The sequence below is a fragment of the Protopterus annectens genome, chromosome 11.part0 (genome assembly GCF_019279795.1).
Source record: "Protopterus annectens isolate FY-2018-M chromosome 11.part0, PAN1.0, whole genome shotgun sequence".
Taxonomy (NCBI): Eukaryota; Metazoa; Chordata; order Ceratodontiformes; family Protopteridae; genus Protopterus; species Protopterus annectens.
This window is the reverse complement of record NC_056745.1, coordinates 481,927,973-481,948,600: the sequence shown is the minus strand read 5'-3', so window position 1 is coordinate 481,948,600 and position 20,628 is coordinate 481,927,973. Positions and strand designations below refer to the sequence as shown.

General features: G+C 45.5%; 1 protein-coding gene across 1 annotated transcript in view; it reads right to left on the bottom strand.

Moving 5' to 3' along the window:
- The window catches only part of ZDHHC17 (zinc finger DHHC-type palmitoyltransferase 17), a 1,884,000-nt gene that overhangs the window by 986,230 nt on the left and 877,142 nt on the right, over nt 1-20,628 (bottom strand). The window lies entirely within an intron of this gene.

Genomic DNA, 20,628 nt, shown 5'->3' with positions numbered 1-20,628 from the left:
AAAGGGAATTTGGTATCCTCTGGATATGATGCGAAGCACCCAGCGGTCTGTCGTGATGGACTCCCAAGCTGCTGGGTGCTTCGAGAAACACCCCCCGACTGCCTCCAGAGTGGAGCAGTCGGGCAACCCCTCAGGGGTGTTGCGTTGGTTGGTCCGAGAAGTGTTCTCTGGATCCAAAGTTCTGCGGGCCCCCTCTGCCTCTAGGGCGGCATCCACCCTGCCCTCCTCTGCCGCAGAAGGGCTGGGAGTCCGGAGCGGGACGGGACTGTTGCGACTTCCGGAACCACATCTTCTTCTGTTCCTTTTGGTTCTTAGAAAAGGATCTCTGGGGAGTAGAGAAGCGGACTCTGACGGCAGACAACGTCTTCCCGTCCTTTTCACTCTGGACCAAGGTATCTCTCACGGTTTTGCCGAAGAGGGCAGAACCATCAAAAGGGGCATTAGCGAACGACGCCTTAAAGGGGTCCGCAAAATCACAGTGCCGGAGACAGGCCTGATGTCTCATAACGAGGCCCGCTCCGCCGGCTCTAGTGGCTCCTTCCGTGGCATGAGACAGAAGCCGCATAGAGGTGTTCGATATGGATCGTAGAGTGGCCATCCAGATGGAGTGCAATTGTTTGCTTCCACCGACATGGACTCGGGGGGGCGACGCAGCGTACTCTTTGATAAGGTCCCACTGCAGTCGGAGCACGTGCCATGTAGTTCAGCGACCTCACAGAGAAGGTAGCCGAACTAAACACCCGCTTCCCTAGGCGGTCCATCAACCGAGACTTCTTGCTCGGGGGATGAACCGAGGGACTCTCCTGAGCAAGTTCCCTCTTGGTGGCCACCGCCACCAACATGGCATCTACAGGGGGACCCTTACTCCAGTGGGACTTGGGGTGGGCTAAGGATCTTGTCCAGGGCGCTTGGGGAGTGGCTCCACAGTGTCCGGCTCCTTCTACGCCCTGGTAGTGATCAAGTCTACCACGGGGTCGGGCCAGAGGGGACACCCAAGAGGTAGACGGGCCTGCTTCAAACGCCTCCAGGAACACTGATTCATCCGAGGTAGGCTTTGGGGCAGACCACCCCCCCCCTTTATTCTGAGCATCTCCATGATGTCACCAAATGAGACATCTTCGGGGGGTGATCTTGGGGAGCCTTCCCCTTCCTCCAAATCTGTGTCCTCAGTCAAGGACTCGGGGGGGGGGGGGGGGGGGAGTCCAGGTGCCTCCTCTTGCACCTTCGCTTGTGAGGAACCTCCGGGGGGACTGTCCGAGGAGGTCTCACCAGCAACGTCTTGTTCCAATGGAACTACCTGGGACGTCAAAGCAGGCTGTCCCTGGGGCCGGGTGATGGAAGTCGGGCCCAACTAAGAAGGAGTGCAGGGTAGAGCCGTGGCAAGGGTCGAGGGCCTGGAATCCCTCGACAGGACCCTCTCCACCACGTCGAATGCTGAGAGAGAGCAGTTCTCTCTGGGATCCGAAAGCAGACTATCCCTTGGATCCGGACTGATCGGGGCCGGTGCCGAAGCGATCAGATCCGACGGACCAGCATGCTCCGACCCGTATGGAGCCGAAGGCATACTGATACTGCCGGATCCGAAGCTCAGCCCTTGGCTCCGAGAGCTCGGATCCAAAGAAAATGGACCCAACAGACTCGAGGGAAGTGTTAGCGCTGAAGTACCCGAGACTATCGGCACCGACAGACCCCCGGCTCCAAGGCTGCCCAGCTCCGAAGACTCTGTACCCGAGAAACGGGACGGAGAAGGAGCTATCGGGGCAAAGAAGGGGGTCGAGCCCCCCCCCCCCTCTGGGGCAGGAGCACTCCCATCTGCAGTTGGGCCTGGAGGAATCTTCTCATCATCCGGTCCAAATCTGCATCTGTGAGACTTCTAGTGGATCTCGACGAGGCCACCGAGGCGGGGCGGGAGTGTCACCTCGATGACCTCGAAGGAGATCGGGTCTCCTCCTCCTCAGGACCCGGTGAGAAGCACGGGGACTGAATCCGAGAAGGAGGAGAACCTGAAGAACTGGAGGGAGAAGACGGCTTAGCCGGGGGGGGCCGAAGCGGAGACCTCGGCCCACCGCTTGTGATGCTTCTCCCTCCTCTTTTCTTTCCTGGCCTCCCTCTCCTCCGGGCCTAAAGCGGGAAATTGAGTCCTGGCCGGGAGGAGGGAAGCAGGAGTGGCAGCCGCCGCAGCGGGTGCCACGGGAGGACTGGAGGTAGAAGCAGCGTCCGGGGGCAGAAGACCCACCAGAATCAGCTTGGACCTCCGGTCCTTGAGTGCCCTGGGGTTGAACGCTGCACAAATGGTACAACCAGAGGACAGGTGTTCAACCCCAAGGCACAAGACACACCGAGTGTGGCCATCCGCTGGGGACAGCTTATGGCCACACTCGGTGCACTTAGAAAACATCATCTTTGGGGCCTCAGACATACCTAAGAAAGTAAATCACGCACACTACGCCTCAAGCACACACACACAACCCTGACGGAACCACGAGGAAGGGGGAGGTTAAATAGAAATAAAATAATTTAAACTAAGAGAGCTTTTAGACAGAAAGGGGGAGCTGAAGACACTCTCACACCAAAGGTTAAAGAAAAATGTTATAAAAGTTAAATTTTTCTCACAAAGAGAATGAGAACGCCTGGAAACCCTGGATCAAGCTGCTGAACTAAACCCCGGCAAACTAGATCTGGGGTCAGTCAGGGTTGGCAGGGGATTATGGGTAGGGGGAGGAGCTTGGAGCTCGGATCTAAAGCTGTTGAAAACTGCCGGCTCAGATCCGAGGTCGGATCCAATTCCCAAAGGTTGCTGCACAAATGAAGTTAACTACTTCAGATTCTGTGGTTCCAGCTTCCACTCGGGTGGGTCCATGAGATCTCTGCTTAGTCCGTCTGCCAGTGCATTCAGTTTTCCTGGCAGGAATTGAGTTTGTAGGTGCACTTGGTAGCTCAAGGCCGTGTTCCACAATGCCATGGCTAGTCTGCAGAGGGGGTAGGAATGTGTACCCCCCTGCTTGTTTATGTACCACAAAACCGTGGTGTTGTCCGTCTTTAACGTAAGTTGTCCTGGATAAATGTAGTCCTTGAAGGCTGTCAGAACGTTCTGTACAGGTAACATTTCTTTTTGATTGACATGCAGGTGCATTTGATTTGGGTTCCATTTGCCCTGAATGCACTTTCCTGCCAGGTGAGCCCCCCCATGCATAGCCTGATGTGTCTGTAGTTAGGGTTTGGGCGGCAGAGGATAATGTGAATGGTAGTCCCTTGTTTTGGTGGCAGGCCTCTGCCCATCATAGGAGCTCTAGGCATAGGCAAGGTATAATAGGAATCATTATTTCCAGGCTGTGACAATGTTGACTCCATAGACTCAAGTACCACTGTAGCGATAGAATCCTGATCCCTTACAGACACGTTTACTCTGAGGATGTACTTGTATGTTCTGCAGGAGGCCAGAAAACACAACACTAGGAGAAACTATGCAGCTAAATGGCTTATGTTCTCCAATTGGTGTCACAGGAACAAACAGGACCCCCTCACTACCTCCATCCGTAGGGTTCTGTCCTACTTGTGTGAGCTGCTCCAAATAGGACTGACATATTCCTCGATCAAAGTCCACTTGTCTGCCATCTCTGCCTGTCTGCCTATTTCACCTCCCCTGGCATCCAGACTGGAAGTCAAACTCTTTTAAGAGGAGTCATCCACATCAAACCCCAACAGAAACCCATCCCTCCTCCATGAGATCTAAACTTTGTATTAGAAAAGCTAACACTATCTCCTTTTGAACCTGCACATTCTACTTCTCTGAAATTTTGTACATTCAAAACAGTTCTGCTTGTTGCCCTCACATCTGCCAGAAGGGTTTTGGAGATCCAAGCCCTGATGGCCACATCCTCCTACCTAGTCTTTTACAGGGGCAGAGTGGTGCTCAGGACCAACCCCTCCTTCACTCTTGTTGAATCAAACCATTAATTTACCTGTCTTCTACCCCCATCCTCAAAATGCTTCAGAGAGAACCCTTCACTCTCTGGACGTGCACAGACAACTAAGATATTACCTAGATAAAACCAAAGACATCAGAAAATCAAAACAGTTATTTGTTTCCTTCCATCCCAGAGCACTAGGGAAAGCAGTTTCTTAGCAAACCATTGCCTCATGGATCTCCCAAGTCCATCTCTTTCTGCTACTCCCACCATGGGAAAACCTTACAAGGCAGTATCAAACCACATTCCACCAGAGCAGCTGCATCTTTTTCTGCCTTTTTCAAAGGCATAGATTCCCCTTCTATTTTAGAAGCAGCCACTTGGACCTCAGTGCACACCTTCACCAAACACTAGAGGCTGGACATGGCATCCCATGCTAGAGCCGTTTTTGCCAGTACTACCCTACAGCGTCTCCTGGACCATGGAAACCCTTCCTTCCTCCTCCCAAGATAATACTTAAAGCTCTGAAACTCCCCCTACTGTTATGAATACATCAGAATAGAAGGACGTAGAATAGTTGTGTAAGACCTTACCATAACCATAGATGTCCTGCTCTTCTATGTTGCAGTGTTCAGTCCCACCCTCCTCCCCCTTGTTTCTTGCTTCTGTTATAGCAGGTATTTTATGAACACCTGTGGCCATCTTCTTCCCCAAGTCTCTACCTACATAGCCTTATTAGTGCCCTGGCTCTAGCAGGCATGCAAGTCTAAGAGTCTCAGTTAGGACCCTCCTGAAAAACCTCAGGGGCAGTAGTATATGCAAGTAAAAAATCCAAATCCAACCACTGTTTAAGTTCCTTCTGTTCTTAATACGACAAAGAAAACTGAATAGAATGAAAAACACTCTCTTTATTGGGGAAGACAAGGCTTTCGGGAGTGTCCCTTCTTCAGTGTTTGATAAATGCATTTAAAATTTAAATGCGTATATATATATATATATATATATATATATATATATATATATATATATATATATATACATACACACACACATACATACAATAAATCACTCCCACATGACACAACCATCCTATAAGAACACACTCCAAATGCTTAAATTCACTTAATTAATTAATTGCCCTTAAAAGGCTATTATATAAAAACACTGAAAGTATATATCGCATCTATGCTCATCACTAAAAATAATATACAGCGAACTTATGAATAATACTTCAATCAGTGTACATTAAATATACACAACAAATCATAAACATCAGTAAAACTAATCATATTGCTTTTGTTTGAACTCTAACATTGGTTTAATAGTTACCATATTATTCAACCCTGGTGTTTTATCGGCTTCCAGCCTTATCCATTTATATTCGGATACATCTAGTTTATTATTTATATCACCAAGCCTTAAACCTTTATTCACTACTTCCAAAACTTTAAATCTAAAAAGTACAGTTTTGTACCTACCATAAATGTAGATGTCCAAACAGGATAGCATCTGCAGTCCTTACAAATGGGTTGTCCTGTCGTCAGGCAGCCCTTCGGTCGGCTGGATTCCAAAGTCTGGGTCTGGCCTCGGCTGGTGTCGCACTTCACCAGACGTCATCTCTGCTGGTCTTCGGGTATAAAGGCATCAGCCGACGCCATTTTCCACAGTGTTTCTTGCCCCAGATGCCAGTTGCCCTCTTGGATAGCTAAATTTTTGGGTAAATGCCAATGTTTCCCAAAAAATAGAAGGCAAACACAAAAAATAAACATGTATGTACATCTATACAAACAAATACACCATAAGAGATCCCCCCCCAGCTAGCTATTAGGTGGGCAAATACCCTAGGAGTACCACAGAGGGGAAGGAGGGTGGGTAATCCTGACTGCAGATGCTATCCTGTTCGGACATCTACATTTATGGTAGGTACAAAACTGTACTATGTCCTTCAAGGATGCATCTGCAGTCCTTACAAATGGGTAGAATACCATAGCCAAACTAGGGGAGGAGGAAGAATAAATTATGGTGTAGTTAGGATCCCTTGCAAAACAGCAGTGGCAAACCCTGCTCGGGATCTAGAGTATAGAGGCAAGTTATAATGCTTGGCAAATGTATGCACGGAGGTCCAAGTAGCAGCCTCAATAATGTCCTTGGTAGCCACTCCTCGTAAGAAAGCTGTGGTAGTGGCTGTAGCCCTTGTAGAATGAGGCCTTATGTTCTGTGGAATTTGCTTTCCATGGTAGGAGTAACAGAATCTTATGCAATTTCCTTATCCACTTGGAGATTGTCTGTTTGGAAATTGCTTTTCTTCCCTTCCTGTTGCATAAGCTACTAGCAGCTGGTCAGTTTTTCTATTGCCCTTGGTTCTGTCCAGGTAGTAGCGCAACTGTCTATGTACATCCAAGGTATGCAGCAGTCTTTCCCTCCTGTTCTGTGGATTGGGAAAGAAGGTAGGTAGGTGGATTGCCTGGTTTAGAGACACTCTGGATACCACCTTAGGCATAAATGTAGGATTAGTTCTCATGGACACTATCTTGATGGAAGATTAGGAAGGGTTGTACTGCCATTAAAGCCTGTAGTTCCGAAACCCTTCTTGCTGAAGTAATCGCCAGTAGGAAAGCAGTTTTCCAGGATAGGTGTTGAAGATCTGCTGTTGCTGCTGGTTCGAATGGAGGGAGTGTCAATTTTTCTAGCACAAAGTTCAAGTCCCATGCTGGTAATGGTGGTTTCCTAGGAGGTTTTACATTCTTAATTCCTCTCAGGAACTGCCTGAGTAGAGGATGTGAGAAGACAGGGGATCGAAGCTGTATTCTGCAGAAATAGCTGATGCATGTATCTTGATGGAGGAATAGGACAGGTCTGTATGAAGAAGCTCTGCCAAGTACTCCAGGATGTTGGCAATATCTACCTTTGACACATCTTTCCATCTTTCAGTACTCCAAATGACAAACCTTTTCCATTTTCCTGCATAGTTCCTTCTTGTTGAAGGTCTGCGGGCCTCAAGGATTATGTCTTTAACCCTTTGGGATAAATCTGGGTTAGTTGCTCTTATGTAATGTTCCAAGCAGTCAGTTGCAGAGTTTTCAGGTTTGGATGCAGGATGTTGTAGTTGCTCTGAGTTAACATCAAAGGAATCAGGGGCAGTGTCCACGTTTCTCCCAGAGACATGCTCCTCAGCAGTGGATACCAATGTTGTCTTGGCCAATTTGGAGCTATCAGAATTATCCTTGGACGTTCCTCTTTGATTTTCAGTAGTACCTTGTGCATCAAAGGAAGTGGTGGAAATGCATATGCTGTTAGGCCTTTCCAATTGAAGGATAGAGAGTCCACCTTCCAAGCAAGTGGGTGGTATGTCCTTGTGCAGAATTTCTTGAGCTGGTGATTGAGTGGGGATGCGAATAGGTCTACTTGTGGCATTCCCCATTTCTTTGTGATGGCCTTGAAGATGTCCGGGTGTAGCATCCATTCGTGAGCATCCGAGGTAGTCCTGCTTAACATGTCTGCTAGGATGTTTTCTTTTCCCGGTACAAAAATTGCTTGTAACTGAATGTTGTAGCTCAGAGCCATATTCCATAGGTCCAGAGCCATTCGGCATAGGGGTATGAATGAGTGCCTCCCTGTTTGTTGATGTACCACATGACTGTGGTGTTGTCTGTCCTTATCATCAATTGGCCTTCTTTGAGGAATGGTCTGAAATTCTGGATTGCTAGTTTTACTGCCAGCATTTCTTTTTGATTTATGTGCAGGTGCAGCTGATCTGGAGTCCATAAGCCTTGAGTGCACTTGTCCAGCATGTGGGCCCCCCATCCGAGGTCTGAGGCGTCCGTTGTGATGGTTTGGTTTGTTTGAATGTTGCGGAAAGACAAACCTGGGTTTGACTGGCATGCCTGAGCCCACCATAGGAACTCTTCTTTCAGGCATGGGATTAGTGGTATTTCGGTTTCTAAGCTGTGTTTGTGCTGAGACAGTAAATTCTTTAGGTACCACTGTAGCTTTCTCATATGCAGTCTGGCATGGGGGACCAAGATTATGCAGGATGCCATGAAGCCCAAGGCCTGCAGTACTTTTCTTGCTGTTAGTTTGCTCTGTTTTGTTAATGCCAAGAAGTAAAGAGGAAGTTGTTCTTGTTTTTCTGCAGTTAGGAATGCCATCTGTTTTACTGTGTCCAATTCTGCACCCAAGAATGTTCTTGTTTGGGATGGAATCAGTCTTGACTTTTTTAAATTGACTGTGTATCCCAGGGCTTGCAGTAAGCAAATGACTCTTTGTAAGTCTTGTGTCAGCTTGCTTTTGTTGTCCGCTTGTATCAGGCAGTCGTCCAGGTATGGATAAATTTGGATTCCCTGAAGCCAGCAATGAGCTATTACTGATGCCAGGCATTTCGTGAACACTTTGGGCGCAGTAGATAAGCCAAAGGGCAATGCTGAGAATTGATAATGCTCTGATCCTGCAAGAAATCTGAGGTATCTTCTGCAAATTGGTCGTATGGGGACGTGCAGGTATGCCTCCTTGAGATCTAGAGTTACCAGCCAATACTCCTTGCCCAGCATGGGAAGAAGTTGCTGTAGGGTCAGCATTTTGAATTTTGGAACAATGATGAATGTGTTTAAAGCGGACAGGTCGAGAATAGGTCTCCAACTTTTCTCTTTTCTTGGTACTAGGAAGAGTCTGGAGTAGAATCCCTTGCCCTGTTCTGTAGGTGGTACCCTTTCCACAGCTCTCATCTTTGTTAATTGAGCTATTTGTTTTAGGGCTTCTGTCTTTTGATTTGGTGGTAGGTTTGGCATTCCTCTTTTTACTGGTAATGTGTGGAAGTGAAACCTGTAGCCTTGGTCTATAGTTTGCAAAATCCACTTGTCTCTTGTGATATAGTGCCAGTTTTTTGAAAATAAGGCTAACTTTCCGCCTAAGGGTGCTGCTATTTGTTCCCTGGTAGGCGGTGTCAGAGCCAAGTCACTGTGATTGTCCTGTTGCAGTGGTAGTGGTTGTATCTGTGCCTCGTTGGTTATTGCCTTGCCACTGGCGTCCCCTGTAGGCACCTCCTCTGGATTGGTTTCTGCCTCTGGAACGTCTATTCCTGCCTCTCTGATTTTTAGGAGTCTGGAAAGGACCAATTTTGGAAGGCCAGTTCCTGCTGAACCTTGGGGGCTGAACCTGTAAGAAATCTTTAACTGTTTGTACAGATTTTGCCTTTTCTTCCATTTTCTTCATTACTTGTTGGGCAGGAGAACCAAATAGACTGACCTTATCCATAGGAGCATCTAATAGCTTTGCTTTAACATGATCCGGCAAGACCTGTTCTTTCAACCATGCATGCCTTCTTATAACTGTGCCAGTCATGGCTGATCTAAATGAAGCCTCCAGTGCATCATAGCCACATTTTAAAGAATGGTTACTAACCTGCTGAATGTTATTCACCATTTCTAAAACATATTTCTTATCTAAGGAATCATCAGAGGACAGTTTCTTAGTTAACTGATCAAGCATAAACTCTTGGTATTGGATCATATGAAACTGACAGTTCAGAGCTCTAGCTGAGAGAGTAGCAGAGGTGTATACTTTTTTACCCCATCTCTCTAAGGACCTGGATTCCCTATCAGAAGGGAGAGGGTTTTTTGCTGAGGTCGAAGCTACTGCCTTAGGCCCCTGGGAGATAGTCTCAGGATCTGCAAAAGGAGCCTTGTATAAGTGGTGATGAGTGTCCGGTACCCTGTAAAACCTATCGGGCTTAGCAGGGGCTGGAGGTAAAGTGTCAGGAGCAGTGCAAACATCATTAAAGGCATCATCCACAACAGGAAGAACTGGAGGTATAGCTAAGGGCCTATGTTGCGGTAAGTGTAAAAGGTCCTAAGCCTTTTTCTTGAATCTGAGAAATCTTGTCCCTGCCATTGGAATTGCTCTCTCATGGCATGTAAGGTTTCCCCAAAGGAAAATTCCTCTGGTGGAGAGGCAGAAGGAATAGATTCTTCAGCATCAGAATCTTCATAAGTAGAAAGAGGAGCCTCTGGATGGTCTGTAATGTCTGAATCATCAGAAGAGTCATCTGAGGAACCTGGCTCAGGGGGCTCTGCTCTAGGTCTCTTTTCTGGAGGTTGAGAGGCCCTGTCTGGGTGAGATTGGGATCCCCTTATTAAAGAGATGAGATCCTCTGCCAGAGTAAGCATTTGGGAACTGGTGCTGGGCCTGTGAGAGGGGGGCTTAACAGGCACTGACTTAGCCCTGGCAAAGGCCTTTATAGACATGGCTGCAGGAGGCCTAGCAGCACCACGTGCTGGGGTAGAGACATCCAAAGGGATGGTGTCCGATAATGCTAGAGAAACCACATTAGTAGGCAAAACTTCAGAGGCCGATTCAGCTAGGGTAGAAGGGGCCTCGGTAGTAGTCATGGATTCGGCTGTAGATTGAATCGTTTGCTCGGTTTCGGCCGAAACCGAGACACTCACGGTTTGCTTAACCGTGGTTTCGGCCGAAACCGCGGACCGCGAGTGTCGGTCCTTTTCTTTGCGTTTCTTAACAATTTGAGTAGTTGGAGGATCCGACGGCATAATGTACGCAAAATCTGAGCCGAAAAACTGTTCAGCAAACTCCAACCGACGCCTAAGCGTTCGTCGGTTGAAGGAAGCACAGGCTAAACAAGCTGCTACGTCGTGGTCTGGGCCTAAACAAGGTAAGCAGTAAGAGTGGAAATCTTTATGAGGTATTTGTTTCCCACAAGTTAAACAGTTATTCACTTTTTCTGACATCGGCTGAGGCAAGAAAGAGTCCCCAACGGGTACTTAGCTTTAGAAGTCTTGGTAGTATTCGGTAGTAGTAATCTCTGGATCTGACCGACCGGCACTTGCGAACAGCTTCTGCTTCGGGCGCCACGCGGCAAGAAAGACTGAGGAAAATGGCGTCGGCTGATGCCTTTATACCCGAAGACCAGCAGAGATGACGTCGGGTGAAGTGCGACAGCAGCCGAGGCCAGACCCAGACTTTGGAATCCGGCCGACCGAAGGGCTGCCTGACGACAGGACAACCCATTTGTAAGGACTGCAGATGCATCCTTGAAGGACATCTATGTGACATCCCTTTATCATTTCTATGTTGGGCTAGTGCATTAGAGGAAATATTTCTTCTCATTTCTGACTTGTGCTCAATAATACGATCTTTTAAGATCCTTCAGCATTTTCCCACATAAAACCCTGGGCATTGTGTGCAGGTAGCTAAGTAAACAACCATTGTGCTTCCGCATGTTGCCTGATACTTTATTTCATACCTTAACTTATTTATTGGATGTTCAAAAAACTTTTTTACACAAATATCAGTGCAGCAGCTACAAGCATGACATGGGGTTGTTCCCACACTGTGTGTTATTTGCTGCAATAAATTTACTTCAAAGTCTTTATAACATAGCCTTCTCATTAGATTATTCCTATTTCTAAATGCAAACCTCGGTGTATGCCCCAGTATTGTCCATAACTCAGGTTGAGCCATCAGAACCCGCCAATTTTTTTATAATTATTGCTTCAACACATTTAGACATACTATTGTATGTAGTGACATATCTCGGTACAACCTGTGTATTACTAACTTCATCTTTCTCAAATGTACAGTTACTAAAATACAGACATGTATATGTATTTCTATTTTTCAATATATTATTTTTTATCTCCATAACATGTCTCGTATTGTACCCTCTACTTTGAAATTCATCGCATAACATATCCATTTGTTGCTCACATTTTCGCTGATCTGTGTTTAGTCTACTAACCCTTAATAGTTGACTCATGACATCCCACCAAATATATGTCGAGCATGCATACTTTTAGCATGCATATATTTATTAACCTGTACATTTTTTCTATAAACACATGTTCCTAGTTCATTATTATAATCTTTATACATTTCAGCATCCAGAAAAGGCATTTTATTGTTGGTTGAATTCGCTGTGAACCTCAAAAAATCAGTTGTGTTATTCAAACAATACACAAATTCATTCAATTGTTGTTCATTTCCTTTCCATAATAAAAAAACAGTCATCTACGAAACGCTGATAGAAAAGTATATTATTCTTAAATAAATTCACATCATTCAAAATATGTTGTTTTTCCCACTGACTTAATACAATATTAGCATATGTATTAGCCATGGGAGTACCCATGGCCATACCTGATACTTGCAGGTATTTTAAGCAGATGGATATTAAAGTAGACACCAACTTTAAAAAATCTATACGGGACTTGTTGCTGCTATCAGGTAACCCGCTAGTATCCCAAGTTCTGGGCAACAATGAATCGAACGCAGTATTAATTCCTGAAATAAATGAACAGCTCAACAGTTTACTAATCCGGTTAGAGAGGAAGGTGCAAACCTTCAAAAGATTTCAATGGCAATGTTTAAGCTTTTCAGCCTACTTGGAATTTAATATAGCTCCAAGAGGGCTGTGTATATTGAAAATGCCTGCTTATGCTAATACGTACCCTTGGCTGTTGAAAACTTGGCAACAGTTAAATTTAAAGTTAAGTAAAGAATATATACGGTTGATGAATGACAGATCTCTCCCTATTGGCAGAAAATAATCAGACGAAATTATAAAAATAGAAAATGAGTTAACCAGTTCCAGTGATTTTATGTGAATCTCAAATTCCTATCAGTTGATGTTAAATAGAATGAACATGTTGGACAATAAATTACAGGCTGTTGAGCAACATAAATTGCAAAGGGATGTAAATGATTTTAGGATGGGTTACATTTTCTCTTGGCCGAGGACCCATCTGAACATTAATGTTAAAGATTTCCACCAGAAGGAAAAAAGAAACAGGATGGATGAGCTAGATGTTTTTGCTGAGGTTGAAAATAACCCGGTTAACCAAGAGGGACAGGCCTTAAAACAGCAGCCGTCCAATCGGAATGGCAAGGATGCGGATGAGACGACCATGCAGAGCGTGATTGGTGAAAGAAATCACACTGATCGGATATAGGCAACAACGGCCGCGTCTGCAACAACAAACTTATTAGTTGAGAGCTAGCAAGCTTCAAGTGGATCAATGCGTTTGAATTTTAAGTGCATTTGTCAAACACTGAGGAGGGGACATTCCCGAAGCCTTTGTTTTTTTGATGAGGAGAACGTTTTTTATTCTATTCGATTTTCTTTGCACTAGTATATGCAGCAGAAACTATTCTGTGGAGGGTACGTGCAGATGTCACCTTTATACCCAATGCCGGTTTATGGCCCTCATAGCCAACGTCACACAAAGACTTTGGTATACTGGCTGGACGGTTGCACTGCAGGCAGCTACTCCCTACTGTTATGAATACTGCAACATAGACAAGAAGTACATCTATGGTAATGGTAAGATCTTGCATAACTATTCTTTGTATTCTTTCAGACAATGATAACTTTTAGTCTTAAAAAGTGGTGTGGCTTTTATTGCCTGCCCCTATAGTCAGCTTAGAACAAAATGCACAGCTGACCTCAACTGCAGACTTCTCAGTTCACAGTGAACATTTCTTTGCTAAAGAAAATTTTTCATTACATGCAGCGGTCTCTTATTTACTTGCTTAAACAAAACAATTATTAGATTAAGCCAAAGGCCTTAATCCAGACATTCAGCTATGCAAAAGTAAGAGGAAAGATATTGGCTCTACATGTATTACAATCTGTGCACATTTACACCCTGTTCCCTATCTTGGCAACCCAACATTACAGCATATTATATTAAACATGATTTTGTCCAGCCTTCACTTTATATTGTAATACCTATGTCTAAAAACTAAAGAAAAAGGAAAAAGGTACTTGTTTATTTTATATTTATCACATAAAACAAAAAACACTGAAGATGCTTCTATGTAACTTGCAATTGATATGAAATGTTTTATACAGATATTAAGAATAAAAATTGCTTTACTTAGTGTCCCCTTTTAGACATCAGTGAAATGGAGTATATGCTTTTCAGTCCCCTACAAGTTTAACAAAGTCAACAAAAGTCCAGTCTTTCTAGTATTCTTTTAAAACCATAATTCACAGATGTGACTGATGCTTTGTAATCTCCCATTTATTCCCTAATTTCAGTGTCATCTTCTATTAGTCTCCATCTCCCAATATCGCCACATAAGCCTGACTAGCTTGGTCTGCAAAGCTATGGAAAGGATCATCATGGACCTCATAAATAAAGATATTGGGGACCTACAGTCACTGGATCCTACCCAGTTCGGCTTTAAGGGCAGATCCTGCCTCTTAAACCTGGTCGATTTCTTTGAAACAGTCACCAAGGCCATTGACAAAGGGAAGGTGGTCCACACAGCCTACCTGGACCTCACAAAAGCCTTCGATACAATACCCCACTCGGGCATTATAGATAAGCTCACCAGCTTAAATATAAACCCCTATGTCACTAGATGGGTTGCAAACTGGCTCAAGGACAGAACCCACATGGTTAGAATTGCTGGAGCCATGTCAGACTTCAAACCAGTTACAAGTGGCGTCCCACAAGGCTCAGTCCTGGGACCTCTCTTGTTCGGTATATATTTCTCAGAGGTACACGCCAACACGGAAGGACTGTGGCTGACCAAGTTCGCAGATGACTGCAAACTGGGTGCCATAATCGACTCTCCAGCCGACACAAGCATCCTCCAAAAGGGCCTCACAGAAACAGACAACTGGTGCCAGAGCCATGGCCTCAAGTTAAACGCCAAAAAGTGTATAGTCATCCCCTTTGGCAAAAACAAAGTGCCCACAAATTACCACATAGGTGGTAATCCATTAAGTACAGAAGATGTAATTAGGGACCTGGGGACCCAAGTTAATAGCAATCTCTCATTTGACAACCACGTGGCCAAAGTGGTTAGAAAAACATTTTATATAGCCCACCTAATCATGAAGGGATTCACATCTAGATCAGGGGAGGGCATTGTGCCTCTTTACTCATCCCTCATCAGGCCCATAATTGAGTACAATGCCCCTTTTGGGATGTACCTTACCAGACACCTGCAGCAACTGGAAAGACCCCAAAAGAACCTCACCAAGAGGATCAAAGGGCTCAAACAGATGCCATATGCTGCCTGGTTAAAGAAACTCCAGCTCTACTCAGTGGCATACCGCCTGCTCAGAGGCAATCTGTGCCTGACGTATAAAGCCATGTCCAACCCGGAATTAATGGACATGCTGCACCTCAGAAAATCCAAATCCCATCGAGCTACGCGCTCAAGAGACTTGAACCTCAGCACTGAAATAAATAGGACATGCTGGAGGGACAGATTCGTAACCCAGAGGCTCCCTTCACTCTGGAATAAAATCCCAGTCCAGGTTAGGCAGAGTCCCTCATTGACTCTCTTCAAGAGGAATCTTGATGAGTGGATGGGAGACAGTAGGTTTACCCCGAGTATCATTTCTGTGTCACTGTTAGACAGAGGCACAGTATACTAACCTCGAAAAAGGGCACAGCAAAATTAATTTAAAATGGGTGGCGAAAGCCAAACACACTCTGGCTAGGCTTATAAATGCCCTAGGGCAGATAGCCTAGTATGAACCTATGAACCTATACGCAGTCTGGCATATGGAATTAGAAGAATGCAGGAGGCCATGAACCCCAAGGCTTGCAGTATTTGTCTTGCAGATAAGCAGGGTTTTTGTGGCCACTTGTTCAAAGTAAGTTACCAAATAAGTTTGCTTTGCTGGCTTGAGGAAAGCCATCTGGGCAGTTGTATTCAAGCTTGCACCCAAGAATGTAATTTGTTGAGGGGGTACCAGTTGTGATTTCTTTTCATTTATGGTGTACCCTAGACAAGTTAGAACCCTTTTTACAAACGCCAGATAATTTAGAAGTATGGCCTGGTTTTCTGCCTGAATTAGACAATCGTTCAGGTATGGGTATATCTGAATATTTCTTTGCCTGCAAAATGCAGTTACTGGAGCCAGGCACTTTGTGAATACCCTGGGCACAGTAGACAAGCCAAAGGGCAGTGCAGAGAACTGATAATGCAAGAAGCCTGCTTTGAAGCTTATGTAACTTCTGCAAGATTCCCTGATTGGGATATGCAGGTAAGCTTCTTTTAAATCTAGAGTTGCCAACCAGGCATCTTTGCCTAGCATAGGAAGTAACTGGGGAAGAGTCAGCATCTTGAATTTTGCAATGTCCAGAAAGGTGTTTAGAGTAGTCAGGTCCACAATTGGATGCCATGTTGCATCTTTTCTGGGTTCCAGGAAAAGCCTGGAGTAGAATCCTTGCCCCTTTTCCTCTTCTGGTACTGGTTGAATAGCCCCCGTGTTTAAGAGGGAAAATACTTGTTTCTGAGCCTCTGCCCATTGATTTAGGGGCAGGTCTGGCCACCCGTTTGGTGTTGGCAACGTGTGGAAATGAAATCTGTGTCCCTTGTACACTATATTTAAAACCCACTTGTCCTAGGTTATGAGTTCCCAGTTTTTTGCATGAAGAGCAATCTTTCCTCCCAAAGGCCTGGCTAAAAGGTAAGTGCTTGGTAATTTTAAAGGAAAGTCATTGAGACTGTTTACCATAGGGGGGTGTCTGGTTATTTCCTGCTTTGGAAGTGGAGGCCCCCCCCATTGCTTAGGTATGAGAGTCCCCCTTGGGGCTGAAACCTGGCGCTTTTGGTGTGTCTGGATTTGGCTTGAGAAGATCTGGAAGGAGCTGGAAAGGACCAATTCTTAGTAGGCCAATGCCTACTAAATCTTGGAGGTTGCATTTGTAAGAAATCTTTTACAGTTTGCATAGATTTAGCTTTATCTTCCTTCTTTTTTTAAAACTTCTTCAGCCTTATTGGTGGTCCTGATTTAAAGGAGCATCCAACAATTTTGCTTTAACATGATCAGGCAGAGATTGCTCCTTAAGCCAAGCATGCCTTCTAAGCACAGACCCAGTAACAGCAACCCTGCAAGAGGCCTCTAAAGAATCAAAACCACATTGCAAAGTATGTTTTCCAACTTGCTCAGCAATAAGTCCTGTAAATAAGAAGTTATGTACCTACCATAACGTTCCATGTTAGTTGTCTTCTCTTGCCTTCTTTCTTGCTGGATGGATGGGTTCAGAGCCGATCCTCGGCTCCGACTCGGCACTTGCTAAGCTCGAGAGCTAATTTTACCAGCTCGAGGCAACCCTATATCCCATGATGCAAGGCGGAGACTACCCAGATCTCATTTGGTAGCTAAGGAAATTAGGAATATAATCTTCCAACTGTAGAGGAGGAAGAAAAAGTAACAATACTAAATGACAATCATAAACATCATAATCCTCTAGAAAGGATCAACCTAATCTAGAGACACTAGAAGCTGAATAGCTAGAAAAAGGATAAAACCTCTTAATAGAAGAGGCATAATCTTCTCGGTCTGACCAGGCTAGGGGGATGGAGGGCAGGACGCAAGAAAGAAGGCGAGAGAAGACAACTAACATGGAACGTTATGGTAGGTACATAACTTCTTAATGTTAAGTTGTCAATCTCGCCTTCATTCTTGCTGGATGGGACCGCGTCCCTAGCACCTCTATCCTGGGTGGCTCAATGGAACTGACTCTTGAGAACGGTGGAACCAAAATTATCTCTGTCTCTGGAGGCCAAGTCTAATTTGTAATGAGAAACAAAGGTATGAGGAGAGGCCCATGTGGCTGCTGCACAAATAGTGTCTATTGGAAGTCTAGCTTGAAAAGCTGTCGATGTAGCTAGAGCTCTGGTAGAATGGGCTTTTGGCTTAGAAATCAACTCTTTGCCTCTGAGCTGATACATGTAAGTAATCACAGAACACAGCCATCTAGATAAAGTCACCTTGGAAACTGGAAGGCCTTTCCTGTTCTCTGCATAGGATAGAAACAGTTGATCAGATTTCCTAAAAAGTTTAGTTTTGTCCAGATAATATCTGAGCTGGCGGTGAACATCAAGACAATGTAATTTTTGTTCCGCTCTATCAGAATAATTCGGGAAAAACACTGGAAGATCAATGGATTGATTTAAGTTCGTCTGCGATGCCACTTTTGGTAAGAAAGATGGATTAGTCCTTAGAGATACCCTGTCTTTGTGGAAGATTAAGTAGGGAGGACGAATGCAGAGAGCATGAAGCTCAGATACTCTCCTGGCAGAAGTAATGGCGACTAGAAAGAGTGTCTTCCAAGAAAGAAATTTCAAAGAACAGGCAGCCGCAGGTTCGAAAGGGGGAAGAATCAAGGATGTTAAAATTAAATTTAGATCCCACTGTGGTGGGGGGTCTCTAATCGGAGGTTTAAAGTAAAAAGACACCTCGAAGGAATGCCTTGCAAAGTTTATGTGACATAATGTTGTGGTCCAAAAGGCCTATATGAAAATTCGAAATGGCTGCCAGCTGAACTTTTACTGTGGAGGAAGAGGATCCTGAATGAAAAATCTCAGCTAGGAAGTCCAAGACCGAATGAATCGGAGCAGTATAGGGGTCTATGTTCCTAGCTTTTGCCCAAAAGGAGAAACGTCGCCATTTACTAGTGTAAATCCTTCTGGTAGAAGAATTTAGGGAAGCTACTATGATATCCCGGACGGGATTAGAAATCATAGGAAGCCTGGCTAAGGATGGAAGTGGAGCAACCAAGCAGTGAGGTTGAGAGAAGGTATGGATTGGTGCAGCTGCCCCGACTGGTGGGTCAGAAGATCTGGAACCGGGTCCAGATGCCATGGCTGTACCAAGAGATAACGATGTAGGAACAGAAACCATATCTGTCGAGGCCAATAAGGGGCAATGAGAATCAACTTGGCTCTCAAGGCGGTTGCTTTCTGAATTAGTTGAGGTATCAGCGGAAAGGGGGGAAAAGGCATAAAGAAGTCCCCGGGGCCAATCTTGGGTTAGAGCGTCTCTGGGGGGATGGCCTGGAAGGGGGAAGAGAGAGAGAAAAGAAGTCTGGGCATTTGCTGTTTTGAGGTGTAGCGAAAAGGTCGCAGCAAGGAAGGCCCCACTTCTGAAAAATCTCTTCCGTCACCGATTGTTTGAGAGACCACTCGTGAGGCATGAGAATAGCTCTGCTCAATCTGTCCGCTATGATGTTGGATTTCCCGGGGATATGCATTGCTATCAGAAACCGCTGAGAAGAGATTGCCCATTGCCAAAGTCTGAGAGCCTCTCGACACAGTGGATAGGACTTGGTTCCGCCCTGTTTGTTGATACACCACACCACGGACATATTGTCCGTTTGGACTGCAATAGTTCCCAGGGGAAGAGAGTCGTTGAGGGCTTGCAACGTTAAAAGCACTGCTCTCATCTGTAGGACATTTATGTGCAGATGGTATTCGAAAGGTTGCCAAGTGCCATGGACCATCCTGCCCTGATAATGCCCCCCCCCACCCGATCAGGGAGGCGTCCGATGTAACCGTGGCGACCGGGGGAGGAGGAGGAACAAAGGGTCTGCCCTGATGGACTTGAGGGGACGATATCCACCAGGTCAGATGCCTTTTGCAAGTTGGAGTTATTGTGATCTTGTGACGCATGGGAAGTTGTTGAAAAGACCATTGGGCGAATAGCATCCATTGTAGAAGACGCATGTAAAAGTGGGCAAAGGGAAGAAGTGTTATGGCGGCCGCCATAAGACCCAATACTTTCAGAGCAAATCTGGCCTGAATTTTGTTGCTGAGAAGAATCACCTGGATGTGACTTTGAATGTTCAAGATCCTTTGGTCTGTTAACTTTGCTGAAAGTTGTATGGTGTCCAATTTTGCGCCTATAAAAGTAATAGATTGACAAGGCAGATTTTTCGAAATTTATAGAAATCCCTAGCCCTCTGCAAATGTGAATGGTGTAATCCCTGGCTTGGAGAAGTTGATGCCTGGTGGTGGCAGTGAGGAGCCAGTCACCTAGATATGGAAACACCTGGAATCCTTGACGTCTCAGGTGAGCCGTAACCGCTGCCATACATTTGGTGAACACTCTGGGGGCTGTAGTGAGTCCAAAGGGCAGGGCCCTGAATTGAAAGTGACTGGTCCCCAGCCGAAAGCAGAGAAATCTTCTGGAGCGCCTGTGAATTTTTATGTGATAGTATGCATCCTGAAAATCTATCAAGCACATCCAATTGTCCTTGCCCAGAAAGGGTAGAATGGACTGAAGCGTGACCATCCGGAATCTTGATTTCTTTACAAACTTGTTTAGTTTGCTCAGATCTAATATTGGTCTCCAGTCCCCTGTCTTTTTTGGAACTAAAAAGAACCTTGAGTAGATTCCGGATCCTATTTGGTCCGCTGGGACTGGCTGGATGGCTCTTTTTGCTAGCAGTTTTGATATTTCTTGTACTGCTAGTTCCCTTAGACCGGGAGGAACGTCTGGAAGGGTTCCCTTTTGCTGAATTGGGGTTTGAATAAAGGGAATTTTGTAACCCTCGGATATAATCGACTGTACCCATTTGTCTTGAGAAAGGGAAAGCCAGGCTATTGGGTACAGCGATAATCTTCCACCGACTGCCTCCGAAGGTGGACAATCGGGCAACATCTCAGGGATGCTGGAAGGGTTGGTCAGAAAGAGGCTCTCTGTTACCCTGATTCTGCGGACCCCCTCTGCCCCTAGGGCGGCGTCTATTACTGTTACCCCCTCTGCCTCTGGGGGTAAACTGACTTCGTCAGGCGTGACTCCTTGAGATTTGCGGAACCACATTTTCCCTCCCTTCTGTCCTTTGGGGTAAGGTCTTGAAGGGGTGGAGAAACGGACTCCTACGGCAGAAAGAGTCTTGCCATCTTGTTCGCATCTAGTCAAAGTGTCTTTCACTTGAGGTCCGAACAAGGTCGAACC